Here is a 14,493-nt window from a genome sequence, read left to right on the forward strand (position 1 = left end):
GCTTGGTTTATTGCCATCAGATGATCATTACATCTAGATTACACCATTTTCATCTTAAAAAGATGAAAGTGTGAAAAAAGAAATGTTTCCTTTTGGTCATGGGCTATCTGTGCGCTTCTCTTCCTTGGGAGAGTTGTGCCGCAGTCTTAAATCATGCAATTGATAAACTTATTTAAAAAGAGATACTTTAATGCCTTCAGATCTCAGTCTGAATATTAAGTTCAAAGTAAAAACACATGAATCGTGAGGCATGCAATTGTCAAAAAGAAGTATAGAACATGTAACAGTAGCAGTGAATTCGGAATGCTTTTTGCCTTAGTCTTTTTGCCTTTTTAGCATGAGAAAATACATTGACTCAAACCAAAACTGAATTTTCTCAATTTTACTGTATCAAGGAATGGGAAAAAATGCCAGTAACACACAGTGCTTGTTCCTTTTATTTAGAAAGAACTGGGTTATTTTGTTTGGTTTTTTTTTTTTTTTAAAAAGCATTCTTAATACTCCCCAAAATGTTCACGTTCTTATCTGTACTGTTTTGTATTTTTGTTTTTATGCCTCTTGCTATTTCCCATCTTTTTTATAGTTGATAAACACCTTGAAATTTTTTACTCCCAACTTCTGGGACAATATTATAAGCCCCTTCAATAACTCTTTTGAAACACTAATTTTTCCAGGCAAATCGTGTATTTTTTGGAAGTACTTAAACCTTTTAAGGATACTGATTTTTATTCTTACTGCAAAATATTTTATTGTTTTACCCTTGCACTGAGTTTTTTATCAGTTCTAAACTCATTTGCTACTTATTTCTTGACTGAGAAGTGCTTTTGAGTGTGACAATGTGTGTATAACTCCTATGTTGCTTAGAGTTTTAGTTTTTATTCTGATGGATCTGCTACAGAAGCTCAGGTGGAACATACACTGGGCTTTAATTAGCTTCCTCCTCCTAGCAAAATGCTTTTGTTAATCTTACACCACTCCCCACCCCCCCAAAAACCAAAAAATTATCAGATAAATTCCCTTTTTCTGGGGGGCAATGGTCAATGGGTCTAGATCTTTCTTTTGAAACATAGGACAATCACTCTCAGGAGTTTACATTTGAACCAAGTGTTTTCAGTCCAGATATACAATGCTTTTCAACAAAGCCTGCTCTCAGATTCTCCTTTGATGATTCTTTCTTATCTGTGGACATTGAATTTTTGTTAATACGTGATTAATATTTAAAGAGAGGCTCTTTAGTCAAGCTCAGGATTTTCCCCCTTCCCTGTACCTTCGTGATTCCATCCTCATTGTTAATGTTTTCCTCGTTCCCCTTTTATTTAAATTACAACTTTTTTACCAGCTTTGGTCACTCTTGCTTCCTTTTGTAATTTACTCTCCCTCCATTCATCACCAGCATTTTGAAATCTCCTGTCCTGACAAAGTGTAGATAGCAGGAAATTGTTTTCTTCCTTCCCATTCTTATTGCTGGAGACTGTGTTTTCATATTCTCTACCTACGGACCTACAAAGAAGGATAACGCTGCGTCCTGCTTACGCTTGCCTCTTTGCTTCCTGCGTTTATTTTTAGAAAGTAAAATAACTTGGAAGTCTCTGATGTGTTGCTTCTCTTTGCTGTATTATGGAGCCGTCACTGTAGAATATAAGTTTTGCCTTCCCGTGCCCGGTGAGAGGGAATTTGCAGGGGATTCTTCCACTGCTTTTCTGTGAAATGAAGAATGGCGATGGAAGGCTCTGGATGCTGCGCTTATTACAGCACTCTCCATAACGTACTTGATTTATAACTAAGATCCCCAATTGACTGTGTTGCTGGAAATGGGGAGAGTGTAGGAGATGGAAGCAGAAATGCCAAAAAGCAGCAGATCAGTACTGGCTGAGTCCACGCAGGGCAGTCCCTGGTATCCATCTTCGGGCGTCCATATTAGTTGGTACATTCTCGCTCACTCCTGTTCTCTGTCTTATTTATGTATTTATGTAAAATGGATCAAATACATAGAATATTACACAACCCTTTTACTTTAAGGTCTGAAGTAAAATTTGCTTCAATTAACTTAGAGATAGGGAAACAGTAGTCATTACGATAGCGCTGCATGCAGTATGAAAAACTGGTATTAATTACATTGTTAAGAAAAAGTGACATCTTTAGGCTGTTAAAATACTATCTGGAAAATATAGGGCTTTTTGTACAGTAAGATTATTCTGCTGACTAGTAAAGGTTATCATTTTAGTTTTCAGAAAACCTTAAGCTTACCATTTACTGTAATTTTTAAGCCGTTGATTGGAAATATTTGGTGTGTTGTAACTGTTCTCAGATGTGTATTTAAGTAGTGTTTCCGAGAGGCGACATGCTTTGCTCCCCACTGTTTTATAGTAAGAAATGATAATTTGGGCTCAGTGATTATTTTGTTCCCTCATTTCTGTCTTTTATCATAATATTTTCTGCGGACACACGGATGGAAAGGATCAGCCTTTCATTTTTTTTCCTGTATCCCAAGATGTTACTTTGTGATCTTCATACTCCCCTTTTTGGTTTCCATATGATTTGAAATGTTCCTTTGTTTCTCATTATGGGACAATTAGTGATATGTTTTATTTTGAGGCCTTTTGTTCTCGGAAGAATGCGGTGGTGAGGAGTGGGACCTAAGACTCATTTGGAGGAGAGAAGGAAAAGAAAGGAAATTTGCCCTCCCTTTCTTGTGCTGAAGAAAAGAGAGGGGTAAGGGTTTTGGAGGGTCCTTTGATGAAATCCTGAAAATATAAATAGATTTCATTACAAAGTTAGGTTCAAAATTAAATTATTTTTTGCTGCTTTACATCTGCAAGAGTTTTTAAAAGATTTAATATACACAGGGAAATATATTGGGCAACTGGTGTCCTGGCAAAAAGGTGTCAGACAAGTTACTCTGCTGAAGTTCTGGCTGTGGGGAGTGACACTGAGATGTTGGCGACATCTTTAGTTAATAAAAAATATATTTAGTATACCACACTGGGGTGTCAACTTGTTTTACTAATCTAATCCACCCAGTTGAATATACTTCATGTGATGATGAGGGAAATAAGTTCTCTGATATATGCTGTTGGAAAGTTGAGCCTTCAGGTATTTTGCTGGACTAGCAGAGCCTCCCCTCTGCAAAGCTGCTTCTTGAAGTCCTCAACTGCACACTTTGTGTTGGAGGGGCTTTGCTATGAATGTAGAAATGTCTTGAATGTAAAAATGTCTTGAATGTAATCAGCAGTAAAACGGAACTTGTTTGTCACTGTGATGTGGCATTCAACAGTTGTTTTGAAATGGAAGAGTACAGCAGACAGCTCTGGGAGGGGAATTGTATTATGTACGTTAACAAAAAAAGTGTTGCCACTAGCAGTGATTTTAATTTATTGAAAATCTTGGGTATGGTAATTATTGTGTTTCTTACTTGATTATCAAACCATTAAAATTAAATTTCATGACAACCCTCATTTATGCGTAAATCACTTCATAATTTATGGTAATAGATGTTATCTCATTATGTGCCCCAGGATATCTCATTTTGTACAACGCACCCTGCATTGCCTTTACATTTCTATTCAGTGTGTGGTGTGTCTGGTGTTCGGGAGCAGCAAACATCATCATCAGAGAAAGATTTGTCACGGAGACGGTCTGAGTAGATCAATCCTCTCATCTATCCTTGTGGTGCAACACAACTGAATCGTTAAGATCTTCTATGTACGTGAGAGTCCACAGATGAGGGCTGTAGACATAACACTTTTAGACATTTGAGTTTTCAGTTTGCCTGTAGGAATTAAAGCTTCAGGCTGCCCAGGAATAGGACCGGAGTGAGGAGTTACGAAATGAAGAGCAAACAGGACCTGGGTAAGAACAAGCTGGAGAAAAGGGGTCAAATGGCGGCAGTCATGGAGGAGCTGTGAAGGATCGTTCAGACATCTCATCCAGCGAGGATGTCTTCTCCGCTGGATGCTGGAATAAAAGCTAAAATTTTTTGAGAGTTGCGTTTCCTCGAGTAAGAGTAAGTAGCTCTGAAGCTTCTGAGTAGGTGTTTCACTGGTGCAGGCCATCATAAATGAGGAAATGCTTTTATTGGTAATTCAAATGGCAGAGGCTTTTGCGCAAAATTTACAAGTTCTGACAAGTACTGGTGATCCATCTGAATGCCGATGTGAAATAACATGATGGAATTTTTTAGATTTTTTTTTTTAGCTTGGAGTTGCGTAGGAAAAAACAGGCTAAAGAAAAACTGCAGTAGGAAAGTCAACACTCAGAAGTTAAGAAATGCCGAGCTTCTTGCTAGGTCGGCAATTCCTGCCTTTTAGCAGGGTTATAGGGTTAAATGAGTGAATTTACTTATACATATTTGAGGAAATGGATTCAAGTTATGTCAGGGGAGGTTTAGATTGGATATTTGGAAACATTTTTTCACTGAGAGGGTTATTAGACATTGGAATAGGCTGCCCAGGGAGGTGGGGGATTCGCCATCCCTGGAGGTGTTTAAAAAAAGGGTAGATGTGGTGCTTAGGGACATGGTTTAGAGGTGGTTTTGTCAGGGTAGGTTGATGGTTGGACTTGATCTTAAAGGTCCCTTCCAACCTTAGCGATTCTACGATTCTATGATATCCACTATAGTAAGTTTTGTTGGCTTTTTTTAAAGTCAGCAGAAGTATAGCAATTTTTCTCAGTTTTGAGAAGTGAACTTGTGTGTGTATTGACTTCACCTATTTTTAAATACTTTCTTTGTTAAATTCTAATGAGTCAAGAATAATTAAAGAAACAAATTATTATTTTCATTTTTATGCCTCCCAACACATAGTATGATGTTTCTTTCATCCATGGAAAGTGAAGAATTTTTTAAAAGTCCTTTGTGTGCATACTATTAATGAGGGCCATTGCCTACTGCTTAATTATTTTATTTAAATGCGTTGATTAATTGAGCTGTGAAGTCTTTGAAGTGGTATACTGCAATTTCTGCAGTATTGGTTAACATTGCACATACATATTGAAAACACTTTGAAATGAGTCCTCTTCCAAAGGCTATGAGAATTAAAAATTCCGCCCCTTTTTAAACCATAAGTTCCCTTAATAAATTTATTGTCCATGTTGGAACCTGATGATCTTCAAGGTCCCTTCCAACCTACACCATTCTATGATTCTATGATTGTTATTTCTCGTAGCTGCCAAGTCAGTGTTTAATTTGTGCTTTTGTTTATGACAGGGAACGTTGTCTGCATGAGAGATTAATGATTTTTTTCCTTACATTGCTGTTACAGTTCATGTTTTAAAGACAAAGCTGCTATGACTAAGGCTTTACGTGCTGTTATCAAGAGAAAATAAAATTTCACAGCCATTTCCCTGGGTCTTCATGTTGAATCCATGGCAAGCTGGAAGTGCCCAAGATACCTTCAAGTCAAATTAAAAAAAATCAAAGGTTGTATTAACTGAAACATGAAAATCACCTTCTGTTTTCAGGGTCATTCGTTTTATTTTGCCTTTTGCTTGACATTTGTTAAATACACATTTAATTTTTGTAAGGCTCGCCTTTTTTTACTAATAGCCAAATCAGTCTTTAAATATACCAAATAATTTTGAGTGAATAATTAGTTATTTTCAACAAAGAAATCAGAAAGGAAATGTTTGTTTGGGTAGGAAAGGGTCTGATCTGGCACTGATCAGATCCAGAGTATGGTCCAGTTCTAATATTTATATTTATTTCAAAGCACTTCACAAAAATGGGAGATATTACAGGAAGAATCTGCAAAATTTATAGCCTGAGGAAATGATAAACGTAATAGTAAAAAATAAAGGGCAATAGAAGGAATAATAAAGAGAAATTTTGGTTTTGGACTGCTTTATAGTTAGAGCAAGGAATTCATTCACTGAAAGGGGCATGCTTCCCATGAGAAGTTAGTCCAGATGCTCTTTTGAGATCCCTTCCAACCTTGACTCTTCTGTGATTGTGGTTCTTCGGTAAGGTGCAAAGGCACGATGGGTGATCGCGGAGTGGTTGCGGGTGTACTACAAAAACCCAAATATGGTCTGAGAACAGGACAGGCAAACAGAAATAGGGAATACAAAGTGAGAATTACGACATTCAGTTCTGGTTACGCGTATACAAGAAAGAGGAGATCAAATGGTAGAAGATGCAGATAACTGATGAAAATAACGTAGACATTGACTTTGGTTTAATAAGTGCAGTAAAATTTAAAAGAGATTATTAATGTATTCTGTGAAGTCAGGGGCAGAGAAAGACGCTCTTTTAAAGGTTAGGGGAGGTGAGGGCACTGAGAAAAGTTGAACTTTGAGCTGTCTATGGATACGGATAGAAATGAAGAGATTTCCAGGCCTCAGCCATCATCAGAGTGTTCAGCAGTCTCCCTCGGAGAGAAGCGGAGGCAAAGAACCTGGCTGCTTTTAAGGTGTCCTCCGCGGAATTGCTGAAGACCTGCCTGCCATTGCCGCGCTTTCCAACAGGAACACCTTTTCCAGTGTTGTGTCCCTGTAATTGATGATGGGAAAACAAATGCCTTTGTAGGTTTTACAGCAACAAATAAGTGAATAGACAGATGCCTGTTCCACCCTCCATTCCCTCCCCAGTGCAATATCAGCCTTTTGTTCTGAGTATATAGTCATGGTGTATTTCTACAGGCAACATGCAAGAGAATCTCTTTCCTATGATTTCCATTTGAATTCAGCATTTCTGTTTCTGTCAAAAACACACATATTTGGAACACAGATAAACCTGCCTTCTTCAATCACTGGTGTGGAGACTTTCCCCTTTTCTGTGTTTTGTCTGTGTAAGGTGTTTCTCCACTCCCCCAGCTTCATTTGAAAGACTCAATGCATTGCTTATATGAACTGGAGGAATACCAACTGCCTTGATATTATATGACTTCTCAGAAGATTTTTCTCTTCTTCCCACTTAAAAAGTAGATCTGAGAAATTTGACTGTTTTTTAAATAGGGGACGGCTAACTCACTGAATCTAGCCTGTATGGCAATTTTTTCTGACCTCTTTGAATGTTGGCATGACCTCAGGAGACCCTATTTTGCACTATTTCTAATATTTTGTGTATGCAGCTAGGGAGACGGGAGGTTTGTGAGTGCAGGCCAAGTTTGCTTCTGACAGGATTTATGAAGTTTAATAGGGTACAGCATAAACATGGCTAGATAGGTTGGCCCTTATACAGGATATCACAAAGATATAGTACGACTTTGCTACCCTGGTTTTAGTTGACCCATAAATCACTCAAAATCCAAAATAGTAAGCTTAATTTTCCCCTTAAATCATAAGTGGTTCACAGGTGGTAGGAAGTGCAGGGTTCAAAAGCTGTTTCTTGAAAAAAGTAATTGATTTCAAAATTCAGATTTAGAAATTATTTTTAAAAAGAGCTTTTTTTTTTTTCCCCATGGGAGAAACCAGACTTTTTACTTCCTTCATTTCTTCAATACTTAGAAAAAACATTTATTTATTAAAATTTTTGGGTGCTAGGGACATTTGTGGAAGCATTTGACAAAGTGCAGGCCTATTAAACAAATCGGCTGAAGTGCTAATCCTTTTTTATTGTGTTTTCATTTTTGGGCAAGATATGTGGAAGAAAAAGTAAGAATGTAAGAAAACTCATAAATGTTCCTTTTGTTACATAACAATGGACCAAGAGGCTAAACAGGAAAAAATACTGCTTCCTGAAGGAAGTCATAGTTGAAATGGCTTGTGCTTGCCCTTAATTCACGCATATACAAGCCAATAGATTTGTATTGGGGTTTTAGAAAATCATGTTTCAACATTGATGGATGATGGAAAAAAGTGGAGAATGAAGGTGAACATTATCAAACTTTCACTGGGCATTAGTCTCCTCATTAGAATTAAATAAGAAATGCCAATATTCACAGGAAGAAATGATTCCATGGAAAAATTGGGGTTTGTCAGTTCTTTTTCTGGTGGACTTTCTGAACACTGACAGAGAAAGGTAAGGGGTATTAACGCAGTTTTTTCTACCGATGTTTGTCAGTGTTTCTGTAAGATGGAAACTTAATCAAATTTCCTGTTTTGTCCCAAAACTACTCAGTGGTCAGCACACCTTTTAGCAGATTCCAAGTTAGAAGCCTGGGAATACCAAGTGGAATGATGATAGAGAATCACAAGGTAGAAAGAGGTGCCGCACAGACGAGCAGGGAGGTGCTTATCTGCAGCTCTGCTAATAGAGTTGGTGTGGCCCAAATATCTGTGACTTGCTTTGCGGTCTCATTTCCAGGTAGGCCGCAAACATCGTTATTGCATTGAATTATTTCATAATTCTTTCTTACCTAGTTGAATGGGGCACTGCCCAAGGCGTGACAGGCGAAGGGAGCTGTGCTGTGCCTGGATGGGAGCAGGGGTGCAACAAAGAAGTATCACTTGCGCGCTGCGGTGCTGCAAACACGAATCTTTGGGGCCGATTTCCAGGTTAGCCTTGCTTTGAGTGAGGCATCCGAGCTGGGTGACCTCCAGAGGTCCCTTCCAACCTAGAAGATTCTTTGATTTGAAAACCCGCCTACACATTGATAAACTCACTCTTTCTTCCCAAAGCCAACAGTGTTATGGGCACATGCCCATATGAATTGGTTCCTCTATCATATTCTTCTGCCCTTTAAGACTCTTTCTGTTTTCCTAACATTTGTCCCATTCCCTTTTTTTTTTTTCCTCTCCTCTTTCAGTGGATGAATACCTTTCCCGAGCCTCTCTTCCTTTATTTTTCTGCTGTTACAGATGGCATAGTGCCAGTTTATGGTGAGGCTCTTGGCTTCCAGACTAATATATTACTTTAAGTAGTGTGTTATTGGGCGTAGTGTGCATTGCACAGTCCTCCTTCACAGGTCGAGTTAGATGTGTTACTTTTTCTGTTCACTCGCATGTAAAGCCTCGTGCCTTTTATGTTTACCTAAAAGATTAAAAATTGCCGTGGAATTTATTGTCCTGATAAATTGCTCTAGTACGGTATTTGGAGACTTAGAAATAGAGAGTGAAGGGTATCAGGAGGTGTAGAACCTTTAGAGGTTGTAGGTTCAAATGGTGAAGATAATGGAATAGTTTTAATCCATTTCCTAATTAACCATCATCTGTATTTTCGGGGAAAAAGCTACCTAACACATTTCAGGACATTTTTGTTCATGCTACCAGTAAAAGAGTGAGCGTTTGGGTGTAGGTACAGCTCCAGGTCACACCTGGTTTGATCGATATCTGTAGATAAATAGGATTAATTTCGCCTGTAGCAGTATCTGTATTTAGGAGCACTTGCTGTGTTCTGTGGCTGTGGTGACATGGTGACTGCATTAATGGGATGAAAGAAGATTGTCTTGAGTGGCTGCCAGTTACATCTGCTCTAATGGCCAAAGGATTTATTAAAGTTACACTCTGATGTTGCACTGATTTGGCTTTCTGCCTGCTCTCTGATGTTCTGTAAAAGACCATGATGGTACAGCGTAGAGTTCCTGAAGTTGGGAAATGAAAATACATAATTCCTATTAATTTATTTCAGATGATCAAAAGTGTAATTAAAATAGCTGTTTTCTGGGTCTTTCCTTCAAATAGAACAGTCATTTAAAATTAGTGCTTCAGCTGCTTGAATTTCTTCTTCAGTCTTGACAGCCGTTTCCTTCTTCCTTCATTAACTGGAAACAAAAGCTAGAACAACAGTGATCTGAAAAGATCACTCAGAGGTGTTCTGTAAATGCTATAGTACATAAAGCCTGCTTTTTTAGGACATTTTCATTCTGCAGTTATAAAGGTGTATCCAGAAGTTGGTTTGAAGTGGAGTCTTTGGGTTTTTTTTCTCCTGATACTGCTGTACTAACTGGGACCAAAGGCAAAAATTTGAAGCCTTCTTTGGAATAGTGTGAGGATTTTTAAGTCACAGAATCATGGAATGGTTTAGGTTGGAAAGGACCTTGAAGGTCATCTTGTTCCAACCCCCCTGCCATGGGCAGGGACACCTCCCACCAGACCAGGTTGCTCAAAGCCCCATCCAACCTGGCCTTGAACACCTCCAGGGAAGTCCTAAACCCAATATTCTGATAAATTTGAATGCAATGTATGATTTGCTCTACAAAAGTGTGTAATTTTGGCAGGGGATGGGATGGTCTTAATTCCATAATCTTTCATTTTCGGTCACTTTGTCTCTCCGCTCCAGCCCGCTCTTTGGATGGCTGGATCTTCCAGAGGGAGAGCTTTGCCCACGGTAGCGTGGTGTGCTCTTAGTCCACAATGCAGTTTTCAAAATGTGTACTGCTTCTAATTTGTTTTCTTACAATTGTCATCTGTAATATAAATGAAGACTTCTGCTCTAGCTTTGGATTTTTAAAGAATAACAAACAGTTCTCCAAAAAGATCACTGGAGTTGTTTGATTTTCTGGCCCTCAGAAGGAGTGTTTGTTACTTGAGGGAGAGAAACTCTAAATCTGAATCCTGCAGTACTTTAGTTTCTGTCTAGTGTGGTAGGTGTGTTTAAAACCTGCGTATATACACTTTTTAAATTACTCCTTGTCTTATATATAGTGCTTTCAGGCTATGAAAGATACCGGCATTATGGAAACATTCCAGATTTAATATGTTGAATTGTAAGTGAGTAGTCTCAGAAAGAAGGTGACTTGTAATAATGAAGGTTTATTTCTTTTTTTTTTTCTTTTTTTTTTTTCCTGTGTGTGTGTACATCTGCATCAGGTAAGTATGCTGAATTGAGAAAGAGTAAACACAATTTTATGCAGGGAAATTGTAGCTCATAAATCCATTGCGGTTCTGTTAAAGGAGCTAACAAGCTTGTGGATAAGGAAGATCTAATTAATATATTTATTGACATATGACAATGTTCCCCACCAAAAGCTTATAGAGAACCCAAGCTGCTGTGGGATAAGAAGGGAAAGTTATTAATGGGTTAAGAGAAAGGTGACAGAGGGGTGAATAATCAGTTTTTATTGTAGAGATCAAATCATCATTGGAGCTCTTCTGGGGTCTGGGCTGGGCTCCGAGCTGCTCTTCCTCTGCGTGGGAAAAGGAGTGAGCAGTGGGCTGGGGAGGTCCCCGACAGTAAACGCTGGGCTGTAAGGGGGGAAGCTGACTGCGAGGAATTACAGAAGGAGAAGGGGATAAATTGGCAGGTGAACTTCAGTCTCGTTAAATCCAAAGTGTTGAACAGGGTGGACAAAGAATCCAAACTTTAAATAGTGACTGATGAGTTGTCTTTTGCCTCTTAGGAATTGGACGCAGGTTTTAATACATCCATCTATGAAAATTCTGCTCGAGGTTCAGTAGTAGTTGAAAACAAACCCACCATTTCTTTGAGCAGATGTATTGTATCAGCGCAGGGTGGGATGTTTTCACGTCTTTGGTGTGATCTCACCTAATGAGAAGGTGGTACTGGAACACTATTTAAGTTGAAAGGAAGTGCTAGGAAGAAAATATCTGCAAAAGGGAACCTGATATGACAGAGGAATGTAGATGCTGTTACACCTGAAGGGGGAAAAAAAAAAAGGAAAATAAAAGCAAGGACACGTTGTAAATGGAAGAATGAATTATAAAACTATTTGATAATAACCTGAGATGATTGGTGGTATCTTTTTTTTTTTTTTTCCTTTCAGTTATGGGATTAAAGTTTTGCTGTCTGGTATAACTGTTGGTAAGGTGGTTTAATGGAAACTGGTTTATTTAAGCCACCAATGTGTCCTTGTAGCCAAGAAGGCAAATGGCATCCTGGGGTGCATCAAGAAGAGTGTGGCCAGCAGGGCAAGGGAGGTCATCCTCCCCCTCTACTCTGCCCTGGTGAGGCCACATCTGGAGTACTGTATCCAGTTCTGGGCTCCCCAGTTCAAGAAGGACAGGGAACTGCTGGAGGAGGTCCAACAAAGGGGACAAAGATGATGAGGGGATTGGAGCATCTTTCTTATGAGGAAAGGCTGAGGGACTTGGGTCTCTTTAGTCTGGAGAAAGGAAGATTGAGGGGGGGATCTTATCAATGCTTATAAATCCTTAAAGGGAGGGTGCCAGGGGGATAGGAACAGTCTTTTTTCAGTGGTGCCCAGTGATAGGACAAGAGGTAATGGGCACAAACTTGAACATAGGAAGTTCCATCTTAACATGAGGAGGAACTTCTTTCTTTTGAGGGTGGCAGAGCACTGGCACAGGCTGCCCATAGAGGTGGGGGAGTCTCCCACTCTGGAGACATTCCAAACCTGCCTGGACGCCGTCCTGTGCAACTGCTGTAGGTGACCCTGCTCTGGCAGGGGGGTTGGACTAGATGATCTCCAGAGGTCCCTTCCAACCCTAACCATTCTGTGATTCTATGATTCTTACCTTCACAAACTAAATTATTGACTTGTTTCGTGAAGATTTTGCTGTTGTCTGCAGATCTCTTTCTGACTTCTAACTTGAAGGTTTCTGGAGTATTCCCACACGTGCAGCTGATGCAGGATTGGCACTGCTGAAGTGCAGGTTTAAGGAGAGGAGCTGGTAATGGGTTGGAGTCTGTTTATACTGGATTATTTGGGGATGGAATAGAGATTTTCCGCATTCATGATAGGTCCTCTTGCAGATTCTACGATATTTCTCAGTTTCCCAGCTGCTTGTTCTTCTCTTCCTTTCAGAGTTTTCTTCCCCATGAATTGTGCTAATGCCCATCAGGTAGTCGTAGGTCTGTCCTGTGACTGAGAGAAGGCGGCAGTGGACATGCAGGAAAAGCAGCCTGTGCTTTAATAGTTTAAAAATAAGCTGTAAGCATTATAAATCATGTGACAAAATTAAAAAATATAATCTGGACCAATTCAAGTTGGTATTGAAACTAGATATACTCAGTATTACAGAGCCGAGTTTGGCCAGTGGTTTAGTGTGGCTGCGTGCTTTAATACAATGAAAATAATTTTTCCTCTTTGCTGTACAAGTCTTCAGAAACTAATCTTGTTTTGGAAAGAATCTACTGAGTCATTGCTTGCATGAGGAAATTTTTCTCTCTAAATTACTCCTGCTGTAACAGTTTACTAGGTCATCTGTATTTTTTGCTGAAGTGTTTATTCGTTGTCTTTTTTTTTTTTTTCAGTTCAAGCTGAAATATACGTCAACTCCACTGAACACGTGGCAGAATGTTAATTCTGTTAATAGTTGCTGTGAAACATGTCTGGCAAAATCCCCACCATGGCTGTATCTGAGCTAAAACCTTTCCCTTTGACAAATGAGGGCCTAACTTGTAAATTATACATACTGACCACCAAAGTTTCCTTCCAGGGTTATTTCATCAGGGAATCTTGGTTCTCAGCCCTATCTTTTATATCAAAATGGTCTTAATGAGTTGTGCATCTCCTGATGAGTTGACAGAGCTTTCGCAGCTTCCAGGAGATCTAGCACCTGCTAATACCAGTGTGAAAGCTTTGCTGCTAAGTTGCCAAGACCACATTTAACCTATTTAAATAAAGAAATTACCATTGATCTGTTTTTCATACTGTGTTCTCTTGACTGCTTTGGTTCTGGGAGGTGTATTATTTAAAGAAAGATTTTAGTATTTATTTTGTGATTTTTAAAAGGAGAGAAGCTGCCTTTTGCAATTGGTAAAGATAAAATACAGTTGAGTGATAATTAATTGATAGTAATTTCTGAGCTCTTAAAAGAAAATCTTCCTAGTAGGATTCTTCTGCTACGTAAAGGTTCTGTTTGGTATGAACAAAACCAGACTGAATTAAGAAGAAACTTCACGTAATTTGAGGAGAGCAGTAAATGACGCTGTGTGTAAACGAGGTGTATCCCTGTGGTTCCGGCGTAGTTGAATTCCCACTTTGAGCTGGCCCAGGTCTTGGTAATGGTGACAGTTTTGAAAAAACCTTTCCATCCACATGTGTAGTTTGAAATTGTAGAACCATAGGATAGTTTGGGTTGGAAAGGGCCTCTAAAGGTCATCTAGTCCAATGCCTCTGCCATGGGCAGGGACACCTCCCGCCAGACCAAGTTGCTCAAAGCCCCGTCCAACCTGGCCTTGAACACCTCCAGGGATGGGGCAGCCACAGCTTCTCTGGGCAACCTGGGCCAGGTGCTCACCACCATCACAGTAAAGAATTCCTTCCTCATGTCCAATCTAAATCTACTCTCCTTCAGATTAAAACTGTTGCCCTTTGTGCTGTCACTACAGGCCTTGGTAAAAAGTTTCTCTTTGTCTTATAAGCCCCTTTTATATATTGAAAGGCCGCAATAAGGTCTCCCCGGAGCCTTCTCTTCTCCAGGCTGAACACCCCCAACTCTCTCAGCCTGTCCTCACAGCAGAGGTGCTTCAGCCCTCTGATCATTTTCGTGGCCTCCTCTGGACTCGCTCCAACAGGTCCATGGGTCTTTGTCATGCTGGGAACCCCAGCGCTGGACGCAGTACTCCAGGTGGGGTACCAAGGAGTAGCAGTAGCACATGTTTTTTTGTTTTTTCATAGTCCTGAAAAACACGTTATTTAGGGTTCTGATGGGAACTATGTCATTTTGTGTGTACAGTAATGATTTAATGTAAAT

The 14,493-nt window shown here is 39.5% G+C and overlaps 1 protein-coding gene across 1 annotated transcript in view; it reads left to right on the forward strand.

Moving 5' to 3' along the window:
• The window catches only part of TRAPPC9 (trafficking protein particle complex 9), a 527,812-nt gene that overhangs the window by 192,396 nt on the left and 320,923 nt on the right, over positions 1 to 14,493 (forward strand). The window lies entirely within an intron of this gene.

The sequence above is a fragment of the Charadrius vociferus genome, unplaced genomic scaffold (genome assembly GCF_000708025.1).
Source record: "Charadrius vociferus isolate BGI_N301 unplaced genomic scaffold, ASM70802v2 scaffold276, whole genome shotgun sequence".
NCBI classification, from domain to species: domain Eukaryota; kingdom Metazoa; phylum Chordata; class Aves; order Charadriiformes; family Charadriidae; genus Charadrius; species Charadrius vociferus.